Source organism: Triticum aestivum, chromosome 1A, assembly GCF_018294505.1.
Source record: "Triticum aestivum cultivar Chinese Spring chromosome 1A, IWGSC CS RefSeq v2.1, whole genome shotgun sequence".
Taxonomy (NCBI): domain Eukaryota; kingdom Viridiplantae; phylum Streptophyta; class Magnoliopsida; order Poales; family Poaceae; genus Triticum; species Triticum aestivum.
The window spans coordinates 475,162,529-475,177,724 of record NC_057794.1 but is presented as its reverse complement, the minus strand read 5'-3'; positions in this window follow the sequence as shown (position 1 = coordinate 475,177,724).

Sequence of the window (15,196 nt, the reverse complement as noted above, 5' to 3'; positions counted from 1 at the left end):
AAGGAGCATCGCAAGCCCGAGAACTACTACAAGGATGTTCTTGCAGGTGCCCGCCTTGTGGCGGATGAATGTACCAAGGATGTGATTTTTGAATGAACTCGCTCGTGTTTATCCTGTGTGCTGAAAACTTGTTCATATGCGCTAAGCAATGCTTATTGAATTTAAAATATTACTTTCTGTGCAGCCGTTTATCAAAAAATTGAGAGATGGCCAGTCGTCGGCTTCTGCCCCCATGCCACTAGTGCTGGGGTGTTCGGTATAAACTTGAGCACTCTTTTTCCCATAGTTGAGTCCTTCGAGGGAGGCGCTCAGCACAACGAACCAGGCAATCGGACTATAATGCTTGAACACTCTCACTTAGCCACAGAACTCTATAATTTTAAATTTCGGCGAAGCCCCTAGTTCGGAAGACCGAGTTCAGGGCGCTATCCACGCCTTGGCCGGACAAAGCCAGCTCCTCGCTCGAAGCGGCATAAGTCTTTAGGGGCTCGAAAAACCTCTCGAACAGTGACCGGTCTCTCGCCTCATCATGACAGTCAGTTTTAGCTTTCTCCACTGAGGTGCTTAACCCAGCTGAACTGGGGCACAATCGCAGTGGTTCTCCTAGTGCTACCTTAGCCAATAGAGCGGAATGTAAGGCACCAAAACATAGGAGCCGGGCAAACCCAACTATTGACCCAAATCATGATTCGGAGCCGATGCATATAGTGCTATAAGTTCGGGGTGCCGCACTTGTGAAAGTGTACGGACTTCTCACGCCATAATGAGGGGTACGGAAGCCCCTGGCGTGTTTGCCGTACCATGGTGTATGAGTGCAATCATGTCATTTAATAAACATGTATGTGAAAAGAGGATAATGCAAAAAATAGACAAAGAGCTAAGCATTGTTTATGGAGAGGCTATTTATCAAAGCCGAACGATACAAATAGTGCGGTAAGCAAAAGATATTGGACTATTCAGTATGTCCTAACCAGGGGCAGGCCGCGGAATTGTATTTAAAACAGGTATACCGCTTGTAATAGAGACCACCTAGGAGTTTCATAATGCGGCATGGCTTGTCTGCCTCCCTGGATCTTGCATCGTTTGTGCGGCAGTCAAATTGCCGAATAGGTCGTCCGAAGTATGGAGTCCTGAAAGTAAGAAAAAATGAAAAAAAGAATCCGGAAGCCCCTAGTACGTTTTAAGCCGTATTTTGGGCGTGCCGTTGTTGTGCCCCTTCCTCTTGCCCATGGTATTTCAAGGGCGTGGTTATGTACGCGAGGTACTGGTTTCGCTATGTCGGGAAAGCTGGGGTTGGGGTCGTATTGCTACGCTTGCTCAGAGTGTGCCAGGCGGTCCTGCTGTGGGTTACTCCGGGCGTGCTTGGCAGTGTCTGGCTTTTTAATGGCCGGACTGGAGAATTGCCTGAGAAGGCTACTTTGTACCTCCGCTGCGAGAGCCGCTGTAGGCTCCTCCGTACGGAGGGAGCGTTCGGTGTTTCCGTTGACCGTAATTACTCCTCGAGGGCCTGGCATCTTGAGCTTGAGATATGCATAGTGCGGCACCACATTGAACTTTGCGAATGTGGTTCGTCCGAGCAGGGCGTGATAGCCACTGCGAAACGGGACTATATCGAAGATTAACTCTTCGCTTCAGAAATTGTCCGGGGACCCGAAGACCACATCAAGTGTTACTGAGCGTGTATAGTTGGCTTCTACACCTGGTATAAAGCCTTTAAAGGTCGTTCTTGTGGGCTTAATCCTTGAGGGATCTATGCCCATTTTCCGCATTGTATCCTGATAAAGCAGGTTCAGGCTACTGCCGCCGTCCATGAGGACTCTTGTGAGATGAAATCCGTTGATGATTGGGTCGAGAACCAATGTGGCGAAGCCGCCATGATGAATGCTAGTGGGATGGTCCCTTCGATCAAAAGTGATCGGGCAGGAGGACCATGGGTTGAACTTTGGGGCGACTGGCTCCATCGCGTATACGTCCCGTAGCGCACGCTTCCGCTCCCGCTTGGGAATGTGGGTTGCGTATATCATGTTCACCGTCCGCACTTGTGGGGGAAAGCCCTTCTGTCCATTGTTGTTCGGCGGCTTGGGCTCCTCGTCGTCGCTGTGCAGCCCCTTGTCTATGTTTTCGGCCCTTAACTTGCCTGCTTGCTTGAACACCCAACAATCCCTGTTAGTGTGATTGGCTGGCCTTTCGGGAGTGCCATGTATCTGGCACAAGCGATCGAGTATTCGGTCCAAACTGGACGGGCCCTGAGTATTCTTTTTAAATGGCTTTTTCCGCTGACCGGATTTATAGCCTTTGAATCTGGCATTGACTGTCGTGTCTTCATTGCTGTCGCTGTTAACGCGGTGTTTTTGCTTATTCCGACGTGTCCTGCCACTTTTGTCCTTGGTATCCGAATTACCAGAGTTCTTTGATAAGTTGTTACTGCGAGCTAGCCAGCTGTCTTCTCCCGCGCAAAAGCTGGTCATGAGTGTTGTGAGGGCTGCCATGGACTTCGGCTTTTCCTGTCCCAGGTGCTGGGCAAGCCACTCATCGCGGATGTTATGCTTGAAGGCTGCTAGGGCCTCTACGTCCGGACAGTCGACTATCTGGTTTTTCTTTGTTAGGAACCGTGTCCAGAATTGTCTGGCCGATTCCTCTGGCTGCTGAATTATGTGGCTTAAGTCGTCGGCATCCGGTGGTCGCACGTAAGTGCCCTGGAAGTTGTCGAGGAATGCAGCTTCTAGGTCCTCCCAAGAACCAATTGAGTATGCTGGCAAGCTGTTAAGCCAATGCCGGGCCGGTCCTTTAAGTTTGAGCGGGAGGTATTTGATGGCGTGTAGATCATCGCCGCGTGCCATGTGGATGTGAAGGAGATAATCCTCGATCCATACCGTCGGATCTGTTGTGCCATCGTATGATTCGATGTTTACGGGTTTGAAACCGTCTGGGATTTTATGATCCATTACTTCATTCGTGAAGCATAGCGGGTGTGCGGCGCCTCTGTACTGGGCTATATCACGACGCAGCTCGGAAGAGCTATGTCTGTTGTGTTCGGCCCGGCCGGATTTGTTGTATCCGGAGTGAAGATCATTGTCAGATGCCGTAGGGCGCCTGCGCGATCCGTAGATCGATCTTGTTTGTCTTGCCTTATCCTCCAGTATGTCTCGCAGGTTGGGCGCATTTTCTCGTGCCTTAGTTGAGCGGCGTCGGGGCATGGCTTGGGTGGAGGGCCGAGAGGCCTCTCTGTCGCGGCCGCGAGGTGGCCGGTCTGCCATGTCATGCACTGGTGATGTAGGTGCTTCCTCCTCTGATCGGGGTAGCGGCCTGCGCTTTAGGTAACTCTTGGAGGGGCGTTCGAGTTCATACTCTTCGGCCGCAAGGACTTTAGTCCATCTGTCAGCTAGCAAATCTTGGGAAGCTCTAAGCTGTTGCTGCTTTTTCTTGAGGCTGCTTGCCGTGGCTAAAAGCCTGCGTTTAAAACGCTCTTGTTCGGCGGGGTCTGATGGTATGACGAATTCGTCGTCATCGAGGCTTGCCTCGTCTTCGGAGGGAGGCGTATAGTTATCATCCTCGACCTCTCGGTCTGCCGCTCTCTCATGGGGGCTGGCTTCTCCATCTTCCTGTGCCGAATCTGGCTGAGGTGGGTGTTCTTCGACGCTATCCGGGGTAGTATTATCTTCCGTGCCGGAATCACCGTTTTTGCTTTGGCGGGATTTAGAGCGGCGCCGCTGACGCCGGCGCTTTGGCCGTTTCTTGGGGGCGTCATCCCCCACTGTTCCATCGCCATCTCCATCTTTTGGAGTATCCACCATATATATGTCATATGACGAGGTGGCCTTCCAGCGCCCTACAGGTGTTGGTTCCTGTTCGTCTCCTACATCGTCGTCCATGCCGTTGATGTCTTCGGAGCTGAAGTCAAGCATCTCGGTTAGATCGTCGACAATGGCTACAAAGTGGGTGGTGGGTGGGCTTTGAATTTCCTCATCGCCCGTATCCCACCCTCGCTGACCGTAGTCCGGCCAGGGCTCTCCTGATAAAGAGAGAGACTTAAGAGAATTCAGGATGTCGCCAAAAGGCGAACACTGAAAGATGTCTGCGGCGGTGAAGTCCATTATCGGCGCCCAATCGGATTCGATTGGCAGGGGCGCGGGGGGTTCGGAGTCCGGGGAGGAGTCCGGATCCTCGGAGTCATGGGTCGTGCAGAGTGCGGGGCTAGCGTTCGGCTTGATCGCTTTTGGGATCGCAGCCCCCGAGGTGACGTCCAACCGCTCATCCTCGATTGGCGCAATAGGCTCCGACTTAGGGGTCGGAACCGATGCATGTGCGGCCTCCAGGACACTGTCCGGGGGCAGAGCTAGATCATGCCTCTCGAGATAGTGCGGCGTGCTTGGCCGTGGCTTGAGTCCGTCAAAGATCAAGTCTCCGCGGATGTCAGCCGTGTAGTTTAAGCTTCCAAACCTGACTTGATGGCCAGGGGCATAGCTTTCGATCTGCTCCAGGTGGCCAAGAGAATTGGCCCGCAGAGCGAAGCCGCCGAAGACGAAGATCTGTCCGGGGAGCAAAGTCTCACCCTGCACCGCATCGTTGTTGATGATCAAAGGAGCCATCGGGCCTAAAGGCGACAACACAGAGGAACTCTCAATGAAAGCACCATTGTCGGTGTCAAAACCGGCAGATCTCGGGTAGTGGGTCCCGAACTGTGCGTCTAGGCCGGATGGTAACAGGAGGTAGGGAACACGATGTTTTACCTAGGTTCGGGACCTCTTGATGGAGGTAAAACCCTACATCCTGCTTGATTAATATTGATGATATGGGTAGTACAAGAGTAGATCTACCACGAGATCAAGGAGGCTAAACCCTAAAAGCTAGCCTATGGTATGATTGTTGTATTTGGAGTTGATTGCCTACGGACTACAACCCTCCGGTTTATATAGACACCGGATAGGGTTAGGGTTACACAGAGTCGGTTACAATGGTAGGAGATCTTGAATATCCGCATCGCCAAGCTTGCCTTCCGCGCCAAGGAAAGTCCCATCCGGACACGGGACGAAGTCTTCAATCTTGTATCTTCATAGTCCAGGAGTCCGGCTGAAGGTATAGTCTGGCTACCCGAACACCCCCTAATCCAGGACTCCCTCACGTGTCATATTCAAAGGTATAATGTGTAAGCTAAGCAGATGCAATTTAACCAAATTGGAAGCAATACAAGCTAGACATTCGGCTGGAGTGGTGAGCATGACAATCTAGGACCTGAGAGCCTGGTGGGAGGCGGGCTGCTTCGCCACCATCACAACTTTTTAGTTGGCTTCCAGGTGATTCCTATCTTTGCTAGGCTTGTCACTGGCTCGGCCAGTGCCCTGACTAGCTATTTGTCTTCTGGTGCTCACGGGATGGTGGTTCATGTAAAAAAATATCTTTCCTTATCTTACCTACTTCGACCTTTTGAATACAAGCTAGACACCATATGGAACTTGCAACCACATATGACACCGCGAAGTTAAAGCAAGCACCTAGGATGGTGGTTCATTGCAAGCGAGGTCATCAACTCCAGAGCTACGTTCCCCGTCTCCATCTGCTGACACTGCACCCTTTAAAGCATTGAAACGTGTCTTGCCTAGCCGCACACCAAACTGGAGCGACTTCTCTCTTTTCTTTTTGGCTTCTCTCATGGCAGCAGAGTCTGAAATACCCTTGCATAAAAACACAATAGTGAGAGTAAGGGTGAAGTGTATGCATAACTAGTGCACTGTAAAAGTAGCAGATAGCAGGTGGCTGAAAAATAAATGACAGGAGACATATGATAGCTCTACAACATTGCATGGCAAACAAAATTAGATTCTACTTTGTATGATTTTGTAATATATGAGCACAGGAAATGCAGGTACTCCAGCACACCACCACATGTGGCCATATATAAGATAACAGTCGACTGAAAATAAATAGGTCGGTCGATTTTTTTAATGAACCGTCCGATCTATAAGGAATGGGCAGATGGCCTTCGTCTACCTCCCGCCAGTCACTGTTGACGATCTTTCTCGAACCGCCAGCGACCACCGGTCCAGACCCCTGCCTCCGCCGCCCCGCCCTTCCATCGACCTCACACCACCGCCGTGCTTGGCAGCGCCCCCAGGCCATCCCTTTAATCCCGGCCGACCTCCAGATCGGGCGCCAGTAGCTCTAGGCCGCACACGCCCCTAAGATAAACACCAAGGCGCTGCTTCCCCGGTGTAATAGGCGTACTAGCGCCTGTTACGCCGGGGAATGCTTCCGTTAATTGGGAATCAAGTGGCCAGAAATTGAAATTCAGGGGGGCGACGAACCTCTAGCTAAGGTGAAATAGTATATGAGGAGAAACCTTGTGCATCACGAGTTACTAGGAACATCTAGTATCCAGAAGAAGCAGTCAACTAGTGTCTTCTGTGGGATGAATACCGTGCAAGCAGAGACGTAAGATTTGCACGAATAAGGGAAGAGGAGTACCTTTTTCGGTTGCCGGTGTAGTCACCTCCACAAGTCGCGCCGATTTTCTTCTTTTTACCAGGGAAACCGATGTTCTGGAGGGTGCAGGCTTGGACGAACCCATGGCCAAATTGTTGACTATGTTGCCGTGGGCGTATGTCAGCGGAGGGGAAGCATATCTGAGGCGGCGAAGGACGGCGTAGCAGGAACAGCTCCGGTGCGGTGGAGGGTGGCGAAGTTGGAGCGGCAGCGGTGAGGCACAGGACGGCATGTTTGAACTGGCTCGGGTATGGACGGCTCGGCCTCGGCTTCAACTACTAGCCGTGGAGGGCTTTGCGGTTGAGGTTGCGGTGGACGACAACGTCTGGGTATCGGCTCCGGCGTGATGGAGGAGGGCGACGGTTGATGGGTGGGATGGGGTGGCGGACGGAGGACGCCGGGGTTTCACGGCTGGTGGAGAGGTAGTTTTGGCGCCCATGGAGTATGAATGGGGAATCGGACGGGTGGGGGGGAACCATGTTTCGGTCTGGGACGCGCTTTTTTTGGCTTTTCTGAGCAGAAATGGGACGCGCTTGTTTGAAATTCGGGGAAAGTACAAACTTTGCCCCCCTCTTAAATTTTGGACCTACTATGGGTCGGGGGTAGGATGGTAGTCCCAGGTGTCCCAAATAGTGGGCGGGAGCGATTTTGGCCGCGCGCATGTGTGCTTAGGCGGCCATTGTGTATGAATGTTTTTCGGATGCGGTTGCGTGGCGTCTAGATGAAGCTACAAACCTACCCCGGTTTAGACCTTTGGACGTCGGGCCGGTAGGTTTCACGGGTCGGATTATTAGAAAAGTAATTTCCTTGTACTACCAAACATTAGTCTCACGCGGTTTCGGGCGAGTAGAGGCTCTTTTGGCGCTTCGTTCGAAATTTTGAAACAAAAGCATTCACGTTTAGAGTACTCTTGAACTATGAGGATTGACCTAAATATACAACGTTATATTTGACCTTGTATGTTTGAAAACCTCATTAAATTATCCGCTTCTTTTTGAAATTTTGACACTTGAAAATCCTATAACTACGATTATTTTGGAATGGAGGAGCTAAATTTGAATCTATTTTGACATGATTACATATGCTATTATGTACAAAATCAGAGCAAAGATTGGTGCCCCCATAATTTAGGTATGGTTTACAAATGCCATGATATCAAATTCAAATAATTGAATGGACTTCATGTTGAATTCAATTTTTTTAAACCACCTTAAGTTGAATTCAAATGTATGCTAGTTCATAGGTAGTAGCTATTTATAATGTCCATTGTGTAACTTTCATATGTATAATGTGCTTTACACACACAACATGAACTATACTCACGTTTATATTCGATTGCTAAAGTGATGCATTGTCTGGAGTTCAAAATACTAACTATGTGGATCAATTGTGTCGAATAATAACATAGAGATGCTCAAATTTGATAGAATCTAGATGTCTGATGGATCAATGACCGCTCCTTACGTGAATTGCAAATATCATGATCCCATCCTAATATTTGGATACAATTTATATCTTTAATCAATGTGTAGAGCAGTCTTTTACGTGTAGTTTCACTCTCCATCGGTGGTCTCTCACACATGCTCACACACTCTCTCCCGAGGTGTCTTTCTCGCACACATGCTCTAGATATAACCCTCCCTCCCTCTCGTAACCATTTACAACTGTTTTCACTAACCTTTATCACAAGCACTCTTCCTCTCGCAAACATACACACGCACAATCCTCATCGACCCTTTCTATATACATGGACCTGCCTACGTGTCTCATGTACGCACATTATCTTTACGCCTATCTCTCACGCATTGTCTCACACCTCTCTTCCTAATCGACGAGTATGATTCTAGCAGAGCATTCTGTAGGATGCCCCTTAAAGTTAGGTTGGATGAATAGTAATATCAGAGATAAAGGGGTTACCTTAGTCCGAGAACCTAGGGTTACAAATCCTAGCCGGCTTTGTCAGTGGACACAGAGTCCTTCACAATTATGCTATCTTTGTCTTGTACGACTAGTCATCCATGGGTCTTCCTAAATGCATCACGGGCCGACCAATGTGGCGCAGGACGGAACAGAACGAAGGGCCTCACCTCGACCCACCGGACCTCACGCGGTGACACACCCTCTGCCCCCACGTCTCATTATCTTCTCACACCCACACATACCAACACAAACACCACACACACAGAAAATTTCTCCTGGTGCCTCTATTCCCTCCCCCCTTGCATATACACACTCAAGGAAATGGAATCTCTTGTCGTGACGTCATATTCGTCTCGCTCTCTCTAGACCACTCTCATTTCTCATGCTATCTCTCCCACACCCCGCCCCCCCTGTCGGCCCCTCTATCCATGCCTCTCTCGAATATGTAATACACACACATACCTCTCTAGGCCCCGCCAAATGCATCAACTACACATTCACACATGTTACATCACGTACCCCATTGATCTAAAAAGCCCTCTCTTCACGTTTATTTCACATACAACATTCCTTTTGAATAAAGTGTGGCCAAAAAATTATTTTAGAGTTCTACATATATACAACATTACAAAGTTATATGTAGGAGTACGAACGCTAATTTGCATTGCATGGTGCCCACAATGATATTTATTCCGCACTGTGAATTTGTATATTTTTATACTATATACAAAGTTAGTCATAATAAAGAGAAACGAAGAGCATCTCTCTCTCTCCATCGCATACCCCCCTGTACGCCCCTTTCACGTATGCACACAAAACTATCTCCAGGTCCTCTAAAAGTAAGCCCCCAGAAAATTCACGCATGTTTCATCTTTCTCTCGCGATATATGCAATGACGATCATTGTATTTGAAGCGAAAGCACGATACGTACATTGGACTTCAGAATCCACTCATTACGGTCACCATTTACGTTTAGTGGTTATTATGCAGTCACGGGCTCACCGTACAACTCTGTATTTGCTCATGACATGACTAGTTGACCAGTTAAACGCTCCACGTGGCACCTCTAGTGTTGCATCACATTATCTCACTACCATCGTGCCCACCTGTCGACTTGTATCTACTCTACATCTACACTCTTATAAAATACATAAAATACACTCTTATAAAAAAACAGAATTGGTGATGATGGTGTGCCTGCCATCCTGCAATATAGGCCATCTGATTTATATCTGACGGATAGGAAAGAAACTTTGGAAATTTTGCAAAAAGGTACCCACACACCTCTCCAAATTTGCAAATAAGGCCTTCCCTCGTTCATCCTTTTCTCTCACAAGATAAAAAGTCGTACAAATGCATCTTGATGTTACATGCAACGCATGGGCATCTTGCTAGTAAGAATGAAAACAAACGACAAAAAAATATTTGGACGGTGGTTCGAAGTCATGACCGCGGGCATAGCGGAGAAGGTGGCCTTGTATTGGTATGCTGAGCCGTTTGTTTTAACACACAGGAGCTGGTGTGGTGATTATACACACACGCACGCATGCACACGAACTGCATCCACGCAACACTCACACAAACACATGCACCCACGCACGCACGCAACACTCACACGTACACACACAACCACGCACGCACGCAACATTCACACGCACACACGCACGCATGCATGCACACACCAGTACACCACACAACCAACACACACTCTCACGCTCAAGTGCTCAACCTACACGTGCATGCACACACATCAGGCCCTGACAGACACATACACAACTAGGTGATTCCCGCACACGGGTTGGAGCCTTGTCGCGCCTACGTAAATTTGTGTTTATCTGACCTTTTGCCTATGCGAACTGACAGGTGGGACCCACAACGAACGTGGTCAATTTAACTAGTCAACATGGTGCCACGGAGACTATTTGGCCGGTCAACAGAGTGCAATCTTATGATGAGCTATGAGCAAGTGACCGTATAATCACCGCAAAACGTATATAGTGACCGTAATCAGCTTATTCTGAAGTTCGATGACCGTATTACGCTTTTCTCTCTGTAGGCCCTCCAAAACTACATCTCTACACGTTCTTGCATGTTACATCTAACAACTATGCAATACAACACTACTACTACACTCTAACACAATAAATCATATGTGTTTTTAGTTTTACTAGATATCATATTGTTACTTATAATTATTCAGTTTGCATACATTAAAATTGCCTTTAAAATGTATGGCCAGTATCATCTACCACACGGAAAAAATCCCTCCCTTTCCTGTTTAATCGGGTTTGTATCGATGGATCGTGCGAAACAGCAAAACTATAGTACTATACAGTACAAGTGACAGTTCACTGGGCCGTCGTGTCGTCTACTCCTCCGTCGTAAGAGTGGAGCGATCGCTTTCATAAATCTTCTAGTCCCTTTCGCCAACATGTGGGACATCAAGCTACCGGGTCCACGTGCCATACCGGAATACAGTGCAGAGCAGCCGGGGTGAAGCACCCCAGTCATGGCGCCGGCGTAGTAATGAGCAATGAGGCGTCAAATCACAAAGCCGCACCTTTCCCGCAGTTAAGTTGGAGGGACGAAGCAACCATCATTTCACTAGTTGCTGAATCTGCTTCTCCCTCATCTTCTTCAACTTAACCACGTGTTGCTTCTGCCGTTGTTCTGCCTCATGTGGGATGTGGATCGGCTTGGTAAAGCACTGACACGTGGGACCGCATGTTAGAAAACCGCCAGGACAACGTCCTCCGAAAATAAGAAGCCTAATCCTAGACTTACAAAGGGCTACATAGCTGCTACGTATACTTTCCATCTAATCTATATATGCCCCCCTGATTTTCAGGTGGGGTGGGCCTAATCCTCTCCTTTAATCCAATCAAATAGTCCCACATCACATCAGTTTGTAACTTTACGTAAACCATTACGTGGATGTAGCATTGCTCAAATAAGAAACCTCCCCCTCCATCCGCGCGGCAAAATCACCTCCTTTTTACTAATCTCGATTCTATAATTTTTTAGATCAATATAATTGAGATTTGTATAGATAGCACACAGGAGCAAAACCAAGTCGTACGGTTAAGGGCATCCACAATGTGTAACCAAATGTGAAAATAGATTTTGGCATCGTGGGAACCATTGTGGATGGTGTTGCCAAAGCCAAAAAGATGGAACCGAAGCTCCCTGATTGATTGATTGAAGGAATAGAAAAATGCAACATCTCTCCTCTTTCTCACATGCTTGGACGCATGTAGTACAGTATAGAGCACAGAGTCTACTCCCCTGTCCCTTCTATCACAAATCACAAAGTAGTGAGGCATCAAATCACAAAAGCACGGACGAAGCAACCATCATTTCACTCTTCGCTGACTCCGCTTCTCCATCGTCTTCTTCGAGAAGCCATCTCACCGCATTAGTTATAGTAGTACTAGTAAAGGACTTCCTGGATGCAAATAAGGTGGTTGTCTCGGCTTGCAGGCGGCACATGCGAACGACTTACCGTGGTCTCCCTCAATGGTGTTCTCCGTCGAACGCACTTCGCCAAACCACCCAAAAATATATATCATCGACGTCACCACAATGGGGAAGGAAGTCAAATATAGTTACTACCTCCATTTTTTTGTACACAAGGCCAATATATTAAAATTACAATTTGTAAAGGGCCACTAACACTAATCAAGGCAAAATTGATGGGGTTAGCAACCAACGACATTAATATCCCCTGCATGCATGCAGAAGTGAGAAGGTTGGTTTGCATGGCGCTGCATTAATCAAGCGATGAGGAGTGAGATGGTTAGCTCTTTGGTCTTTGGAGAAAAAAATACGCATTAATTGACACGTGAAATGAGGATTTGTATCGATTAAATCCCGCGAAGGAAAACCCAACATTTCTTTTTTAACACTAGTACTCCTAGTAGTACGTACGTACTTATCCTGTTTGGGTCTAGGCCTTGCATTGCCAAACTTCGCCACACATTTTTTCCAAGCTTGCCTAAAGTTTTCAAAATGAGAAGGAGGTAAATTTGCGCACGGCTATCGCGGTCGCACCGCACCCTCACACGGTCGCTCCTGCACGCCGCGGTCGCACTGCACCCTCACTGACACGTGCTATCGCATGTGAACACACCAAACTTAGCCATCCTATCGCTGACACATAATTTTCGTTCATAGAGTATGTTTATCCAACTGCATGTTGGGGAGTATCCGTACGGCCCGTGCGGTGGTCTGTTGGGGAAGAAGAAGAGGTGAGGAAGAAGGAAAGAAGGGTTAGGAGACGTAGGATATTCATCCAACCGCCTGAAATGGTAGACTGACCCAAGTCAGGCGATTTGCATAACAAATATATGTTTTTACACAGCAAAAGATCCATAAAAACAACAACATAAAGAAAAACTATCACTGCTCGCGGAAAGAGACGACCTCGTCGTCTTTGGCTGCCGGCGCGAACCAACCGTCACTGCCGACGTGTGTCTCCGCACCGTGGTTATCCTCGGCCTCCAGCTACTCGTTCAAGCGAAGCGTGCGGGCGCTCTGCACGGACGAGAGCACAGCCCGGTTCAAGTCGAGGACATCCGGTTCTGCCTGCAGGAGGACCTCAATGGCAGCGGCATCCGCGCGCTCCGCTTCGAGTCGAGCCTCCGCCGCCCGGTTCAAGTCCAGGATGTCCGATCCGCCTGCAGGAGGGTGTCGATGAGAGCGGCATCCACACACTCTATGTCGATTTGAGATTCTTCCGCCCGGTTCAAGTCCAGGACGTCCGGTTCCGCCTGCAGGAGGGCCTCGATGGCAGCGGCATCCGCGCGCTCCGCCTCAAGTTAAGCCTCCGCCGCCCGGTTCACATCCACGAGATCCGGTTCCGCATGCAGGAGAGCCTCGATGGCAGCGGCATGCGCACGCTCCGTGTCGAGTTGAGCCTCTGCCTCCAGGTCCTCCTTTAGTATCGCCATGTTGAACCGCTGGCCCGCCTGCACCATGGGGGACTCGGACGCTGGCACAAAGTCGACGTCCATCGTCTCATACCCATCGGAGGCCTTCTGCGCCGCGACCTCCACCATGAACATTGGATCGGCTTCCTCCTCCTCGTAGCTTGGCCCCAGAGAACTCGGGGATTGGCCCGCCGCATAGCGAGCTTGGGAACGGAGGTCTGTGGTGCCGACCACCGCCACGATTTTTGCGCGGCGCTCTGGCATCAGCATCTTGTAGTAAGTGATCTTGCGGCGCACCATGGCTTTCCGGCAAACTAGGGGACGCTTGATGCAGGCTAGGGGATCGAAAGGTGGGGGAATGGGCTGGAGATTTGGTGTGATTTTAGGGCAGTGGCTGGCGTAGGCCGAGCAACGAAGGTTCTGGTGTGAATAGTGGTTCCGGTGATGACCGGTCAATCGGTTTTGACTGTACATCGCTCTTGTCGTGTTCGCGTTGCAGCCTGGCACGCTGAAACCTCCACGTCGCTCACCGAATGGAACGCGCTTCGTCTTGCGTTTTTGCTCGCTTGTGGGACCGCAGTTGAGAGCAAACCGACGTCCCTCCCCCTCCCCCGCCCGCGTCATTTATTATACCACCACTCCCTCCATTTTATCCGGAGTAAATAAAAATAGAGGGAGTATACTACGGATGAGGATCCCCTGACGTGGACGAACCAATTGAGTAACTGACATGCGGGGCCTAGCAAGCATGGGTTCCGGCAGTAAGTGACCGAAAGGGAGGGTAAGGCAGGGATACCTACGTCAGAGGATCCACTTCCACTATACTACTTTGACCAAATGTTAGAGTAATAATATATGACATGCAACTTACACAAATGTTAGAGTAATAATATATGACATGCAACTTACACAAAGCATACAGGGTCTAATGCGTTTTTCGAGGCTAACTTTGACCAAATGTTAGAGTAATAATATATGACATGCAACTTACACAAAGCATACGGTCAAATTCGTATGTGAAAGGAGTTTCCAATGATATAATTTTCACATTATACATCTCATGTACTATTAATCTTGTCAATAGTCAAATTGGAAACCATCTCGAGTACAAATCTAGGAGTATGTACGAATCTAACAATATTGATTGGGCGTTGTTGAATGTTGATACCTTTTTGATCAAAGTAGATATACTTTGACTACACATAAAACTTATATGTAAACTAGAAAGGATAGGAGGGAGTATATTGTACGTTCAAAAACGAAACGAACATTGAATACCCTTTATATATGATTTGCGGATGCTATCATCACCGGTTCAAAATTTTGAATCCGCCTTAGGTATCACGTGCCCCCACTCGTTCCCTCTCGATTTCATCTTGGGGTTCGGAGATATATTGAAAGAGGACTAGGGTGGGTACATGCGAATGATACTCGGCGGAATATTTATATGAGGCATGCGGGAGGATGACTCGACTGGAGGGCGACATGATCGATGGAGAAGAGGGTTAGAGAGGAATGAGAAATAAGCAATTCCACATGATTATACTTGAACGGCTCAAATAAACAATAAGTTGTCTCGCTTGGCGTACATAGTGAAAGGCCTAATGCGCAACGTGGAGCACTGATGCTCGAATATGGCCGGGAAAATAGGGAAATAGACATGTGGGGCACACCCGTCGGGACGACGTAGCACAGACTAGTCCAATGGAGGAGCTGGCCCACGACCTCCTCGCCACGGACAACCGTTCACGTGGGTCGTTGGGGCCAACAACGGGGCGTAGCTCCAGCACCGCCTCTGGACACGGCAACCGCGGTGAGCGACACGCTCATATTGTTGCTAGACACGGTCGGTTTCAGTTTGCATAGG